The sequence below is a fragment of the Siniperca chuatsi genome, linkage group LG24 (genome assembly GCF_020085105.1).
Source record: "Siniperca chuatsi isolate FFG_IHB_CAS linkage group LG24, ASM2008510v1, whole genome shotgun sequence".
Taxonomy (NCBI): Eukaryota; Metazoa; Chordata; class Actinopteri; order Centrarchiformes; family Sinipercidae; genus Siniperca; species Siniperca chuatsi.
The window spans coordinates 11,191,153-11,207,304 of record NC_058065.1 but is presented as its reverse complement, the minus strand read 5'-3'; the positions used below and the strand labels follow the sequence as shown (position 1 = coordinate 11,207,304).

Below are 16,152 nucleotides of genomic sequence, written 5' to 3'. Positions count from 1 at the left end.
CAAAGAAAACAGACTCAAAATCATAAAAATCAATCATAAAATACACGCCTGCATTAGCATACAAGTCATCTAAAAAACAAGTACAAGTATCAAGAGAGCTAGTGATGAAAACTTTTTCTTAAATTGAGGGGGGAAATAGATGGTAGGATGATTTTATTTCATGTCAATTCACTTGCTCTAAAAACAAAAGCCTCTATATCAGTTTTAATGGACATCTTTACAAAGCAACTACCTTTGAGGTTGTACGAGGACTAGATATCCATAGAAAAAGAGCATTTTAAATCACTAATCCAGGTATGTGGGTATTGAATCTCAGTCTTTTAAATTCTTTAGCTTGTAGTTCTTGCCTGACAACATCGAACATTTGAACACCCAACTGGGCAGTTCCCCTCAGCTACAGCCCGCAACTTTCACTCTCGCCACTCTTATCATCGTCATTTCCACAGACGGCAGGCAAGTGTTTTGCTGAATGTGTAAATTAGAGGTGTTCAGTACATGTACAAGCGAATCTTTAGCAACAAATCTTTAAATTGAACTGACTACGCAGAATTAACACTGTCACTGAATGAATCAGAACCTTTAGCAGTGGAGCTCCCCTCACTGGTGACTGGGAGCAATGTGATACACAGTATGTTACTTCTTCGTTAAAAGCCTATTAAAAGACCTCAAAAGCCACAGAAACAATCCGATAACTCTTTTCTAAATGAGGCTCTTGAGCTATTAACCTTATGTGCAGTGCTTAACAGTGATGCGACCGCTTTGCTTAGGAAAAAAAGTAAACATACTACATAGTCAGTGACTATGAATCCTTGAACTTATCTGAACAATATGATTAGATTTCTACCTCTAGTGTACATAAGCTGTTTTGCTAACATGTTTGCCATAGCAACTTTATAAGATGATAATGTTATTGTTACAGCTTGTCATACTGCACTGTAGCTCAAAAAATCTATCTCAGTATGTGTGACAAAATAATCTTAGCCCAAGTCCAACTGCTATCGTTTCTGGAGCTTTCAACTGCATCTCATGGTCTTCATCGTCAGCTTCATCATTCAGCAAATGGAACTGGCTGAGGTGTCATCTGTTGACCTTTGGACCATGATAACAAGTGGTTGTAGAAAATTTTATGACCAAATTGTAATATGCATTGAACCATCAAAATGGGACCAACCTAATGAATCATTCAGGATGTTACTGACTCATAAAATAACATTTTGTTCATTTATTATTTAAAGCAAATCTTGACCTGTAATAACATTACCAATCCCAATCAATAAATCAATCAATATCAAGACGGGAAGTCTTGACGAGACAAATGGACATCGACACTGTGTAATAAGTCACTGGATACCATACACCACTCCATCAGAGCATCAACCAGTTCTCAGGCAGTCACTGTCACACACAGCTGAGTTTGTCTTCAAGCTAATGTGCTATTTCAAGCGTCACTACATTATATATTAAAATTCTCACACAGAGTAGAGTGCGGTATAGCTGCCATCTTGTATTTAGTGAAATGAGGGTGTGATGAGGCATATCAAATTATCTTCACTTCCCTTCCTTTGAACCCATAGTAAAAGCAAATCTAATTTAAAATATATTTGGAGTTCATAGCAGAAAGGAAGATCATTGTCCACCTATTCTCCTGTGAAATACAGTCATATAACACACAGCTTTTCAAGCTAAAATCCTAAATATGTCCGATGTCTAACCCTCCAATTAGTGCACCTCTCTACAATGCTCTGCTTGTACTTTGCACCCAGTCACCTCTCCATTTTTCCCTGAAAGTTGTACAGCTCAATAACTCCTCATTCTACGTTAAATGAAGGTCAGCACAAGCTCAGTTCAAGTGAACAAGCATTGCCATTCAGTATAATCACAGTCCCTATGTATAAAATCTGAAGTGCTTAACCCTCAGCTGGAGAAAAACTAGCTCAAGTAGAATTAATGTCATTATTTATAAGACCATGAAATAGTCTAATAGTCAGGCTGGAAGTTGATCTATTAGAATCACTTGAATTCTCACAACATGTTACAGGGTCTACTCAGAAAAAAGGCCACACACTTGACCTGATTATCTCAAAGGGTCTAAATATTACAGTTACATCCACTGTAGATGTTGCCATCTCAGACCATTTCTGCATATTTTTTAATATGACCTGGCTCCCTAAGCACGACAATGCAGTCACAAGTAATCATTTTATCCATATGATGCCATAGTGGATAACTTGTGTTCTTGTCAAGTTTTTGGGTTTGTGTCTACTGATTTCCTGTTTTATTTTAAAATACTCTCCTTCCCTCATGTGTCTGGTAGTTTTGCTTCCTGTCATTGATTGCTTTAATTGTTTTCACCTGTGTCAATTAGTTTCAGCTGTGTCTCGTTGTCTCCCCTACCTGAGTGTATTTAGTCTGTGTTCTTCATTTGTTTGTTGTCAGATTGTAGTTTATTCTGGTGTCATGGCCTTTTTCCCCCTTGTGTTGTCTTGGACTTATTGTGTGTTTCTGGACTTTGCATTTTGCCTTCTCTCTTCTTGGAATTATTTGTTTGTTCGGACTGCAACCTGGTTTGCTGCACCTGACGTGTCTCCCAGTTTGCATTTGGGTCAAGTTCCCAGTTTTTTCCTGTTGGACACTAAATGTAACAGTTCTTGGACAAATTGACAGCATTTCACCCACAAAAATCAAAAAGGTATCTATAACACCAAAGGCTCCTTGGAGAAATGGGAAAAGAATAAGTGTTTAAAAGAACCTGCCAGAAGACTGAGCATAGGTGGCAGAAGACAAAGCTGAAATCTTTAAAAATGCATTTAAGAGCTACAACAATGAAGTTTTCTAGACAATCCTACATTTCTGAGATAATACATGATAATTAAAACAATGCTCAATCTCTGTTCTCCACTACTGATAAACTGCTAAATTCAAGAAGATCAATACCTGCCGAGCTCCTCCTCGTCCACCAAATGTCATGAATTTGCCACCTTCTTCCAGGAAAAAGTCTCTGATATTAGAAAAAAATCTAACAATTTGATATACTATGCATCATTTTTCACCTACTACCTCTAATGATTTAGGAGATAGAGCAGCTAAACTCCTCCATCTGCTCCCTTGACCCAGTTCCCACTAAACTCTTAAAACATGTATTCTACTATCGGTCACATGACATACTAAAAATTGTAAACAGTTCTTTACAAGTGGGAGTCTTCCCCTCCTCCCTCAAGCATTCTGTTATCACATCATTACTGAAAAAAAAAACTTAGACCCATCTCCAATATCTGTTTTCTTAGTAAAATAAAATCATCAAGGTTGTCTACAAACAGCTGCATAGTTACCTATCACTTCTGTATGATGTGTATCAATCTGGCTGCAGGACTAACCACAGCACTGAAACAGCTCTCATAAAGTAGTCAATAACCTAAAGATCAACAGTGCTGCAAACAAACCTTCCATCTTAGTATTCTTAGACCTGACTGCAGCTTTTGACATGTCGATCGAGTGACGTTGATCACAACATTCTACTCAATAGACTAGAAAATGCAGTTGGCCTATCCAGCCATGTCATTAACTGGCTCTCTTATCTAACAGGCAGGACATTCTCTGTGTCTCTTGACAACTTTAAAACTGGCAAGTTTAACATTTGTTGTGGGGTCCCACAAGGCTCAGTTCTGGGCCCATTACTGTTTAATCTCTATATATTGCCACTTGGCTCCATCATACAGAAGCACAATGTATCTTACCATTTATATGCTGATGATGCATAATCATATATTTCACTTTCACATGGTAACCTCAACCCCATAAATGACCTTGTCAACAGTCAGTTGACACCTTGTCAGTGACATTAGATTACCAAAAACTTTCTGCAGTTAAACAAAGACAAGACTGAGATCCTTCTGGAAGGCGCTAGAGGTCAGAGACAGGAGATCCACTCCAAACTGATCTCACTGTCTCTGAAACCTGTGAGCAGGTTACAAATCTAGGTGTTATCTTGGATTCAGAACTAAACTTCACAAGCCACATTACAAGTCTAACTATAACAGCATTTTACCACCTAAAAAATATCTCCAAAGTCAACTCCATCTCAGTCTCAGTCAGACTGAAAAAGTGGTTCATGCATTTATCTCCTACAGGCTAGACTACTGTAATGCCTTTCTTGCTGGACTCCCCATAAAGACTGTGAGAAGGTTCCAGCTCATTCAAAATTCTGCAGCCAGAGTACTCACTGGAACAAAAAAACCTGAACATATTACTCCTATACTTAGATAACTTCACTGGCTTCAGATACAGAATTGAAATACTGAATTGATTTCAAAATATTGCTCACTATTTACAAATCACTTAATGGTCTAGCTCCTAAATACATCTCTGATCTGCTCACTGCTTACAAACACTCCAGAACCCTCAGATCATCAGACACTAGTCTCCAAACTGACCTCTGATCAGTAGTAAATCTGGTGAAGGTGCATTCAGTTATTATGGGTCCATTCTCTGGAACAAACTGCCTGATGATATAAGATGTACCACAACTGTGTCATCTTTTAAAGCCTATGACTAGCTAATGCTTCTGTCTGTCTGTCTCTCTCTCTCGCTCTCTCTCTCTCTCTCACTCACTCACTCACTCTCACTCTTTTTGGGTATATGTGGGTAGGTATGTTTTCTTGGTGGGTGGCCAGGAGATGGGTTTATGGTATTCATGTCTTATTTTATTTAGTTCACATTTGTTGTATGTGAAGCACATTGCACTTACATTGTATGAAATGTGCTATATAAATAAATTTGACTTGACTTGATTTGACATCACATATCACGCACATGCGACCTTTGAGGGCGAATCTCCAATCCAATGCCAATGACTCAATCAGCTGAGCCTGAAACTGCTCCAGCTGGGGCACTGATTCCTTCTGTAGGCACAAAAAATGCACTGATAATACTGTACCGCAGTTTGGGTACATTTTGAGCCCTGAAGGAGCTAATAGGAAATACTCTGTGACGATGTTTGAGGAGCAAGTTATTTTAAAGTCATATACTGCTGCTTTTGATGAGCCTCCCCACTGAGAAAAAAATTGACTTTTTCCCAGGTGTGCCGAATGACGGTGTAAAGCATGAATAAGTTATAAGTGAAAGTCAGGCTCTCCGACCTTCTCTGCTCTCGTCCCTGCAGTGTAATGGAACTCTGTGTGTATATGTGTGTGTGGTTAATGTAATGCAATGGTTAATGTGCTATAGTCCACCTGGCAGTGAGAAAATATTCAGATTTATGGGCCTGCCATCACCTGTGACAGGGAGAGTGCACACACTCACACATACAGAAACATACACACAAAAAGTAGGAAGTGGGAACATCTCACTTTGCTCATAGTGAATATAAAAGCTATGTATCTGCTATGGCCATAAAAAGAATCAGAGATGCTAGCTGAGGATGCAGATGATCATGAAATAGAGTGCAAAGTCAGTGAGAGAAATCGAAAGCTGGAACATTAATCAAAGAACATACATTTTGTATGAAGGTGATGAGGGGGCTCCATACAGTGTGATGGCAGTGTGACTACAGCATAAGACAGCAATGAATTATAAATGGAATAAATGATGGTCTCAGTTGGATCATTAATGGTTTCAATTATTAATCAAGTCTTTTGGACTCAGGTGTGATTTGAATAATCTTAAATCATCCATTTAGTAGGTTTAGGTTTAAAGGAACAATCTGTGAGCCAAATGTAAATAAAGGAGTTTGTCTCACCTTTAAAAATCTAAACCCAAGACTGGAATCTGCTATCAATCTTCAAACTCTTCAATAATATATGTTTGGGAATATACTTCAAGATTCAGCCATTTAGGAGTACATATTTAGTCACACATTTTAAAGAGGAGTGTAATGATTTTTTTTACTTGTACCCTTTCATCTGAGCTTTTGAATGACATAGGCATATAGCACCTTTTGATGACTGACGATTGATGCAATAGCAAGGCAGTGAAAAAGGAGACAGGGTTGGCATATGTCCAGACAATGACCACTAATGTTCCAAATTACAAAAAGGCAAGATTATACATCTTTAAAGATTTAAAGAAGCCAGATTTTTGCCAAATGAAGGAGGTTCAAGAGGCAGATACAAATATTGAAGTCACTTCTACTGCAGTATTTAGACAAACAGTCAGGCACACAGACAGGTAGTTTTGCTGGCCCACAGAGATGCATCCCAGGTGACAATGCCTCTTAAAGCGAATGACATTTGCTTCCAACATGGTTGCTTGCCCTCTCTACGTGTCTTGTTTCTCTATCGAGCTATAGCTTTCCCCTCAAGCCAAGCCAACACCTCGTCTCTATTCTTCTAACATCAGCACAGATAAATACTGCCAGCCGCAGACACACAGGGCCAGGCTCACACACACACACACACATACACACTGACCTCAGAGGTTCAATCAATAAACCACCCACAGCACTTTTCCAAAGCTTAGAAAGAGACATTGTGGGACTGTCTGTGAGTGTGTTTTTGTGTGTATTTTGTTACTACTCTCCCAAACAAACAAGGCAATCTATAAGATCATTAGTGTTATTGCATTACTCTCCCTTGGAATGCACAGCTTTATACATCTCAGCAGTGTTATCTGTTTGCACAAAGGAATCCATTCTTAACAATGTAGCTAAAAAGAGAGAATCTCAGTGATTTGTTCAGGTGTTGTGACGCTTCCTTGGAAAGAGCATTGCCTCCTATTTAACACAAATCAAGTTGTAGATGCAGTAGCTTATGAAGAGGCCAACACTGAATGGATCGATCAAACTGAGCACATGGGTGGGAGATAAGCATTGCTTGAACCACAAGTTGACTGGCCATTGCACATCCTGAAGAACATCACATTCAGATGCACAAATACACAATATTTGACTTTTCTTATGCATAGGCAGCATACTAGTTTCCCAGATATTCATAGAACAAAATAAGATGATACTGTAACTTCTTTCATTCTCTGGCCTCTAGTTTCATGGCTTTAAATTGGCAAAAATGACCAATAACGTGCATTAATTAAGTTATTCTAAAAATATTCCAGTAAGATTTGACAAAAGAATATGTTCAAACAGTGGTTCCCAAAGTGAATGCCACGGCACACCAGGGTGCCTTCAGGAGTGGCCAAGGTTACAGCAAGATTGGTTCTTTTCCATTATTTTTACTACACATTTCACTACATAAAAAACAAAGGGACATTTACATTAACTGCATTTTTATGCTGTGTTTTTAAACCTGTCAAAATGGAAGAAATTAGCAATAAACATTAAAAGTAGCATAGGAAAACTCTTGCAAAATATCCTGCTAAGAATGGTGGGTTTTGTAGTTTTACAGATGCACAGCAGTCAGAAATAACTACTACCAAGCCATGGAAAAATTGGTCTTTATAAATACAGTTCAGCTCAAAGAAATGTTGACATATCTCAGAGACTGAACCTGAGCTGGCCAAAGTAAGTAAAATCAGGCTGCACAGTGAAAGCTACTTGGCTTACAGCGTATAGCAGAGAGGAGAGACTAGCTGTCCCACACTGAAATGGCTCATCTGCAGGGAAAAGCTATCAAATGCGGCAATGGTGCCAAGTAACCTCATAAGGCAGTGGTCTCAAACTGGTGTAGTGCCACTGCATGGGGGACATCGATGTTGAGCAAACCTAAAGTTGCATGATGAGTCATGTGGTGACATAAACAAAAGTGCTCTGATACTAACAAGGCTATTTTGCTAACTGGAATCTTTTGTTAATGAATGGTTAATTTTTTTGGCTTCTGAAGGGCGGTGTGACAAAAAGTTTGAGAACCGATGTGTGAAGAGGTTACTTGACACCATTGCTGCATTTGATAGCTTTTCCCTGCAGATGAGACATTCCAGTGTGGGACAGCTAGCCTCGTATCTTAAGACAAAACACAGATGACTTGCAGTATGACCTGTATACAGGAAGTTCCAGTTCAAATTCAGTTAACAGTAAATACTGTTGACTCTGGTGAAGTAAATTCTTAAAGTGGTCATATTATGCTCATTTTCAGGTTCATAATTTTATTTTGGGCTTGTACCAGAATAGGTTGACATGGTTTAATTTTCAAAAAACACCATATTTTTGCTCATACTGCACATTGCTGCATCACCTCTTTTCACCCTGTGTCCTGAACCTTCCGTTTTAGCTACCGAGTGAGGCATCTCACTTCTATTTGAACTTTGTTGGGACCTAGTTAAGGACTACTAGCCAATCAGAAGCAGAGTAGTACAAGTAAGAGAGTGTGATCCAGCCGCTTCAGCCGGTAACTATGGCTTCAGTTCAGCTGTTACGGTTCAGCTGTACATGTTCTAACAACACGAACCAGCTTCACAACTGAGACTGGAGCAAGAGTTTCAGAGTGGTAAGTTATTAATTTGTAACAAATTTATGTTTCATAGGTAACATTTTAACTGTGCACTGTCTCTACATCACAGTAACAACTTTATGCCCACTGACTGCCTGGAGGGCATCTAACATTATAATTTCATATTTAGGTGTACTTGAGGAAACTGCTCAATTTGTGCATTATGACGCGTGCTACAAAGTGACGTAGATACATTACGGAAGTAAAGGCTGGACTACAATCAAGCTGTTTTCAGGCAGTTCAGAAGCAGTGTCTGTGGGAGAGGCTAACTCTCTTTGGGGTGGACTTTGGGCCTTTTCACTTTGCAAACCTATTACATGCACAAAAATACATATATAACAGAAGGGGAGCCATGGTTTAAAAACATTTGGGAACCACTGTGTTAGCAGAATTTATTGTAAAAATATCTAAGTCCCTGTCTCTAAACCACGTCAGAAACAAAATACGAATTAGATTTTTAAGATGATGGACCAAGTGTTTGGTTTTCTGTTCTGATGATCTCAGTGGTGATTTCAAATACCCTTCTGTCAGACTGTGATGAGGTTCATAGCTGATATGGCTGAAACAGAGACGTTATTTTAACTTTGCCCCACCAATTCAGTCTCTTCTCACCAGCTTTGAACATACCGGCTCATATCAAGTGATGCAAGAGGCCTTGGCTTGTTATTTATTTTTTATGCAATAGCTAAAAAAAAATAATAATTTAAAAAAAGATTCAGCATTTTATGATGTCTCCAGTAAACATCTATCAGACCGCTTTGCTTTGTTCAGACAGCACACAAATCCAATTGTTTTTTATAACCGGTCATAAAGGCTGACTTCTCTACTTTGTATTTTACAAGCCTCCACATTGGAATTGTGTTTGGACAATGTAATCTTTTGTTTTCATTACTATATTGGTTGCCTTGGTAACAATACATTTTTACATTCTGACTAAGATTGTGTTTTCTGAAAAGAAACGCTGGATGCACCACAATGTTTGGATTTTTGGGGATTTCTTGGTGGCTGTGAGATGTGGCATGAAACATCTCAACTTTGTCTCCATGCCTTTGCTGGCTAGTCTTCATTTGTGTTGTCCTGTTGCTGTTTTAGTCAGATCAGATTTTTATCTTCTTTCAGTTGGGCGGAACAAGTCGGAGCATAGCTTGAATTTTTGTTGTCACCCCAAAACATAATGAATGAGAGCACACTGAGCTTTGAGGTTTTGGTTACAACTCAATGCTGCACCTGGAAAACCCTCACCCCATAATTAGGCAGCATCTTTTCCTGGAATCACATGGGGGTGCATGATGTAATATCATGATACAGTGATAAAAGTGCTCATTTGTAGCTGCATTTGTAATGTTGAACTAGACTCTTCCAGCTCTGGGAACAGCTCTACCAAAACTGCTCTGCCAGTTTATGAATTCTCCACAAGGACTCATCGATCCACTTATGCTTGTAGGCCAAGCATTGACTCTGAGCTTCAGCTAATCAAAGAGCGAATTAATGCAGGCAGCAGTATGCACGTCGAGCTGCACCGTTAATCAATGGCATACTAAGCTCCAAAGGCACAAGATGAGACAAATAGTGTCAGCTATTATGTTGTTGAGAATGATCTTTGAATTACCCTCTGTTGATATTTAGGAGGTATTTTCTATTGTATTCTATTCTGTTGACCATCACAGATAAGGTTTTGTTGACTCCAACGGCAATGAAAAGGATCAATCAGTCAAATCAGTTTCTTCCCTCAACACTCTAAACACCACAGACCATTCATTAATTCATTGTCTATATGTTGTTTGGGGTCACATGGGGCAGCAAACTATTGCATGACCAAGAAATGGGCAAAGCAATGGAGACACATGTAAAGGTTGCAATTTAACCAGAAACCACATTTTGACAGAACATGAAATTACCACTTTCCAAAATCATGAAGTACAGGACATTGTGACATCTTACAATCCACACTATTCCAAGAGATGTGCGTCAGACTTGACCTCCTGTTTTTTAACGCTCCAAGGTTTTCTCTGGTGCACTTGTCTTCCCGTTCACGCCTCATGGAGCCACTCATTTATTTCAATGAGACTGCTGAGTTGGCTGAGCAGGGGTGCCAATGCAGAGGGCTCTAAGAAAAAAATGCTGAATCATCTGTCAAAAAAGTCCATTAAAATGTTTTCGTAATGCAATGCAACGTTACGGCAACTGGCCAAAGAAATACGTGCAAGTGCACATCCCTGGTACATTACTTTGTAACGTGAACCCTGTATCACTACGGTTTACCTGATGATTGTCGTAATCAAAGAGAAAATGATTACGGCTGTGATAACTTTCCAGAGTTGTAAAATCCTGTCTCATAGTATTATAGCCGCTGTGTAGTGTTCTGGAGTCTGATTCACACTCATAGACCTGCTCCTCAAATCGGCCTTCCTGGGCTGTATTTAATGTCTCACCGGTACCAGAAACAAACAACTGTCTAGAATATTTCACCTTATAATAAACCTTGAAAATAATAATTCATGGTTGATCTTGGGAGCATGTTTTAACACTTATACTGACCCTGGTAATTGTTTATGCTTTGCCTCAGTCGCAGGTCCATTCATAGTAACATTATGTCCTGTGTGTGTCTATGCGTGTTAGTATCTGTATAACTCTGTTATTTCAAATTGTATTCTATTTGAGATTATAGTCATTCTGAGTGTGAGTTCTCGTAGCGGTAGTGCTATCTGTACAAGGTTCCCAGCACATTTAACAATAGTAAGACGCCGCTTTTGTCCTGTAGTCGCTGGCACAAGCACAAAATGCATTGAGAGAAGTTGGATCTCCAACACAGCCAAAATTGTAGTACAGCCAAAGCTCTATGTTTAGCAGAGATGGAAAAGAACTGGGCACTTGACTAGTTCACGGTCCATCTCATCACCAAGTGTCTTTGGCTCTCTCAAGCTTTGTCATTGTGCAGATAAACATGCAAGTGCCATGTTTGGTCACCCATAGAACAAGCCAGCCCATTCATACAGTCCAATATCCCCAGGGTGAATGAAAAGGGGTCATTGCAAATAAAATGCCTCTACTTGCATTTAAACTCCCCCTACTTCTCTCCAAACTCTCCAAACTCTCCCCCTGTCCTTTCTCTCTATTCAAACTAATTTTCTTGAGCTTTGGTGTAAGACAAGGAGGTGGCCGGGAGCCAGAGTTCGGCTGTTGGTGAGCTGGAAATTGAATGCCAAGCCCTCGAGTCCTCAGCAGAGAGATGGGATTTTATAGCTGGAATGTGGGGGGTTTGGCTGGACATGAAAAAGACTGGACGCATTGGTGGCCGCTGATGCCAAGGCCTCCTAGCTTGATACCCTGCTGGGCTCCAAATATGGCAAAGAGGGTGTTCAAACTGAAAAGAATTTGAGCATACTGATAATAGTTAAGACTTCAGAAGAGACATTTTTAATGTGTGTTAAAGTAACATTCTTTTTCATAACAAAAAAAGTGATTGAATCTACAGTCTTTAACAGGGAAAAATTAAAAAACAGCAGTGTGAGGAATAAAGAGACAAATACATGGGTAGCTGCAGCAGCAGGAGCTATGGAACAAAGAGTGTTACCTCCAGAAACTCATACAACTCAGGTCAATGTCACAGCACTGGGCACACACTTTGATTGCAAAGTGGTCACGGAAAACAAAAATACCAGAATCTTGAAGATGATTGCCTTAAATTACACAAATACCTCTGCTTTTAATTCACTATCTAGCCATCTTTGGCTTTCTCCACCACCTCAACTCCTCACTGTGACTAGCACAAGAAGTCACATCTATGCTCCAGGTTAGTGTCATGTATCCAAACCTTCCTCCACACACCATTTCACTTCATTTTAGCTCAGCGCCAGTAGCTCCAGGTACGCAACTGTCACATCCTGCTGCATTCACCAACACTTCCCTCTCCACATGTCAGTACTGATAAGGGAATCGACTGTGTGGAATCCATAATGGAGAGGGGTAGGGACTGGGAATGTTACGAAGTGTGAATAACTCAATGACCACAGCAGTAATGGCTACCTCAAACGGTTTCTGTTGGCTCGGCTAGAAATGAATAATGAAATATTTCATCCATCTTGAAGCAAAAGGTCAACACACTACCAGGACTCCTGAAAACCTTATGTTCAAAAGATGAGCATCATTTAAAGTGCCTCAGGCTATATGGAAAAAGTAAAATAGTTCCTCAGAAAACTCAATATTGTTACTGTCATGTGAAAGGTCAAATTTGGATGATTCATTCTCACATTTTTTAGCTTTTTGTCTCACAAAAACATTTCAAAGCCCACTTGCATGAAGTGAAACATGAAATGCCATCAATCTAAACTTTTCAGTCCACAGCAAAGTGTTTCATTTATCTTGCACTTAAGTTAGTTGTAGATTCATGCTGCTCAATCAGTCATAGATAAATCCCACTGACTGCACCAGCAGCTAAATGCATTTTACATCATTATTCAGTATTTAGAGCTGGAACCAAACTCTTTGCAGAATACATTGCTACTGTGTCAAATGTTCAAAAAAACAAACTCCTCAGTAACATTTAAAGTAGGAAATCACAAATATAACCTCCTAAAGAGTAGTGTAGGTAAACACACATGTTCACCATAGACCTCTATGTTCAGCATTCAGCTTAGCAAAGTTGTCCATAATTGATAACAGCATGTATACACTATTTGCATTATTCATTGGCCATGTCAGTTGCAATTCATTTCAGACACATTGCGTTGCAGTGGGAATGTTTAATGCCGAAACCTCACAGAAATTCATGCAGACCTGAAGGAATTAAACTACTTATCATATGAAGTGGAACTGTACTTTTTAATCTTTGCAGAGAGTGAGTACATATTTGCATGCATTAAAACCCAGTGGTACAAAACAGGGGAAGAACTGAATAAATCCACAGAAATCATCATTGTAGTAAAATATAATGAGAAACATACCCGTCTGTCAATCAAAGTTGTTGCTTTCATAGAAGTTAGGAGTGTGCTTGTGCTTTCAAGTCACTGCTTACATTATTTAGCATTAGCAACTTTTGACAGTTCATGGAAAAAGCTAGTAGATCCCTTGCCTTTGTATTTACAGTGTCTGTCCTAATTAATTTTTTCAGACATGAAGACTTAAAAATAAAACATAAGATAGTACATATACTTTAATTTGACTAAAACGTAAAATGCATCCTCATAATTCAAATACTCTGAAGTCACCATAGAGACTAACAAAGCCAACAAACTAGGCCTATTATACTGACTGGCGGAAGATTTTGCTTTGTGATATATCCAGTTCAAATGTGAAACATTGGCTTCCATAACATGGACATGAGTCCAAACAAGCAATTTGTCCATTGGCTCATGTGCATGGAGAACAAAGCATAAATTGGATAACATTTTACTATAAATTAAAAAGACTTGCAGGGTACACTAACAAGCTAGTAGCAAAACACAAACATGGCATTCTGTAAATTTTGCATGCAATACAGAACAGATAGTTCTTGTCTTCAATTTCAGTTGGTTGAACTATGTTTCAAGCAGTTGTAAAATACTCAAACACACACCTTGACAATAGTTAATTATATATTACCATAAAATACTACACAGGTACGAATGTATGATTGTTTAGTTAATGTGCAGGGGTTATATGTGGACAAATAGCATTTATATATAATGAAATGGATGGATGGAAATAAACATGTCTTTCTTGTACCTTTTTAAAATTGTGTATAACCATTGTTAAGTAATAATAAAAAAATTAAAATAATAATAATAATAATAAGTCATTCAAGTCCCTAATTTACAGTTATTATATTTAAATAAACTATTGAATGTTATTGTTTACATATGAAATAGCTCTTTTGTGTTGTGCTTCTACTGTTCATTTCAGAAATTCAGTGCATCCTTCACTTACAGTTAAATTAAGAATCTTGTACCTATAAAGAAGCATTTTGAGTTCCTGTTTACCAAATACAAACAATACAAAGCCAATCAAAAGTCAATGAACAACACATGCAGCAAATCGAGTTTAAAACTAAAGACAAAGCCGTGCAAAAGCTACGCTGAGACAATGACAGCAGCATACACGTGCATTCAACTACCACGCTTGGACCACATGGAGCAATCAAGCCCCCTAAACCCCCCCACCCGACCCACTCCACGCCTCCGATGTATGACATCCCATTGTGCATGTGCTACGAGGAAGAAGAAAAAAAGACCCTAAACCTATTGCCTCTAAAGGAATGGTCCCAATGAAAGTGAATTAAGCAACAAAGGAGGAACTTACATTCAAGAGCCTTACATGGTCCTCCGGCAGAAAAGAAGAGAAGCGTGCAATGATTCCAGTGGTGAGTAACCTTGGAGAGAGACAGAGAGAGAGAGCGAGAGAGAGGCAGAGAAAGTGAGGGGAAAGGAGAGAGAGTTAGAGAGATGGAAAGGAAAGGTGAGAGAGAGGACGCAGAATCATGCATCCACACACCCAGCACACAGGCAAATCAAAACACTTAGGATCTTTTCTTGCATCTCCCCTCCTCCTCCTCTTTAGCATTTCCCACCCCCCCACCCCCAACTCGTGCCTTTGGGTTTTTACTTGTCATGTGTTCAGGCTCAGGCAAGCGTGAAGGCAGCTGAGGAAACCAGCGCTGCAAGTGCTTTGTCCAGCAGTTGGGAAACTCGTGCTTCCATTACGTGGAACATTGAGCTTCTTGGCCCCTTCTGTGTGTTTGATCCACAGCAGATGGATGGTGAGGCAGGAGACGATATCCAGCATCTTGGCTCGTCTATCACACCTTCCTGGGATCTCATCCTGAAATAAAAAAAATTAAAATTCATGTCTCCTGTGGAAAGTGTAGATAAATCTCTTTCAGAGGCGTGTGTCCAGTTTCCACAAACTGTTGGCTATCCCAACAAGGATAATGAAAGTCCCAAGATGCATTTTGAGTGCAGAGACACACTCACATTACCTCAATTCAGTTAAATGAAGCTCTTGCTGTGGTGCCATTTGCTGATTACATAAGATATTATATTCCATGTATCTATTTTTTTTCTCTCACTTAAAGAGCTGATGCAAACCTTTGCAATTTTTCCCAGCTTTTTCCTTGCTTTTAACTTTTAGTGGTTTTCATCCATAGAATAGAAGCACACAGCAGGGGAATCAGCTGATGTTTTGATATTCAAACTCAAACTCCACAGTTTAACTTTGAGCACTTTAGTTTGAAACTGGGCAGACTAATATAAAGTATTTAATTTACCACTTGGTGGTGTTATATTTTCTGGCATGCATTTAGACCATCATGGGACAGTGAAGCTCAACATTTCAAGGCAGACGAATGAAAATACTTCACTTGGGTTGTGTCCAGAATCTAAGAGTTTGCTAACTGTGCTGATGTGCTAAATGCTAACATCAGCATGCTAACGTGCTCACAATGACAATGCTAACATGTTGATGTTTAACAGGTAGTGTTAACCATGATCGCCATTTAAACTTCACGTGTTAACATGCTAACATTTTAGCTCAAAATACAAAGTACAGCTGAGGCCGATGGGAATGTCATTAGTTTTATTTCAGATATTTCAGTCTGAACCAAAGTGGTGGACCGACCGACTGACATTGAGAGACACGCCACTACCGTAGCTAAAAACACTAGCATTAGCTCTAGCTCATTAGCTCTGAATGTCTCAAAGTTATATATTTAAGAGGATGAATTAATTATGTCTCCTAACCAAGGGCACTTCTACAGAGCAAGTCCCTAATGTTAAAATGTAGGTATTACCACATGATCATAAAA

The 16,152-nt window shown here is 39.1% G+C and overlaps 1 protein-coding gene across 1 annotated transcript in view; it reads right to left on the bottom strand.

Annotated features, from left to right (window-relative positions):
• LOC122872159 (E3 ubiquitin-protein ligase Midline-1-like) overlaps positions 1–14,852 on the bottom strand; it is a 64,469-nt gene extending 49,617 nt beyond the window's left edge. Inside the window, exon 1 of the mRNA XM_044188010.1 lies at positions 14,652–14,852. The gene's annotated coding sequence lies outside the window, so the exon portion shown is untranslated. The remainder of the gene's footprint in view (positions 1–14,651) is intronic.
• Between the last annotated feature and the right edge of the window lie 1,300 nt (positions 14,853–16,152).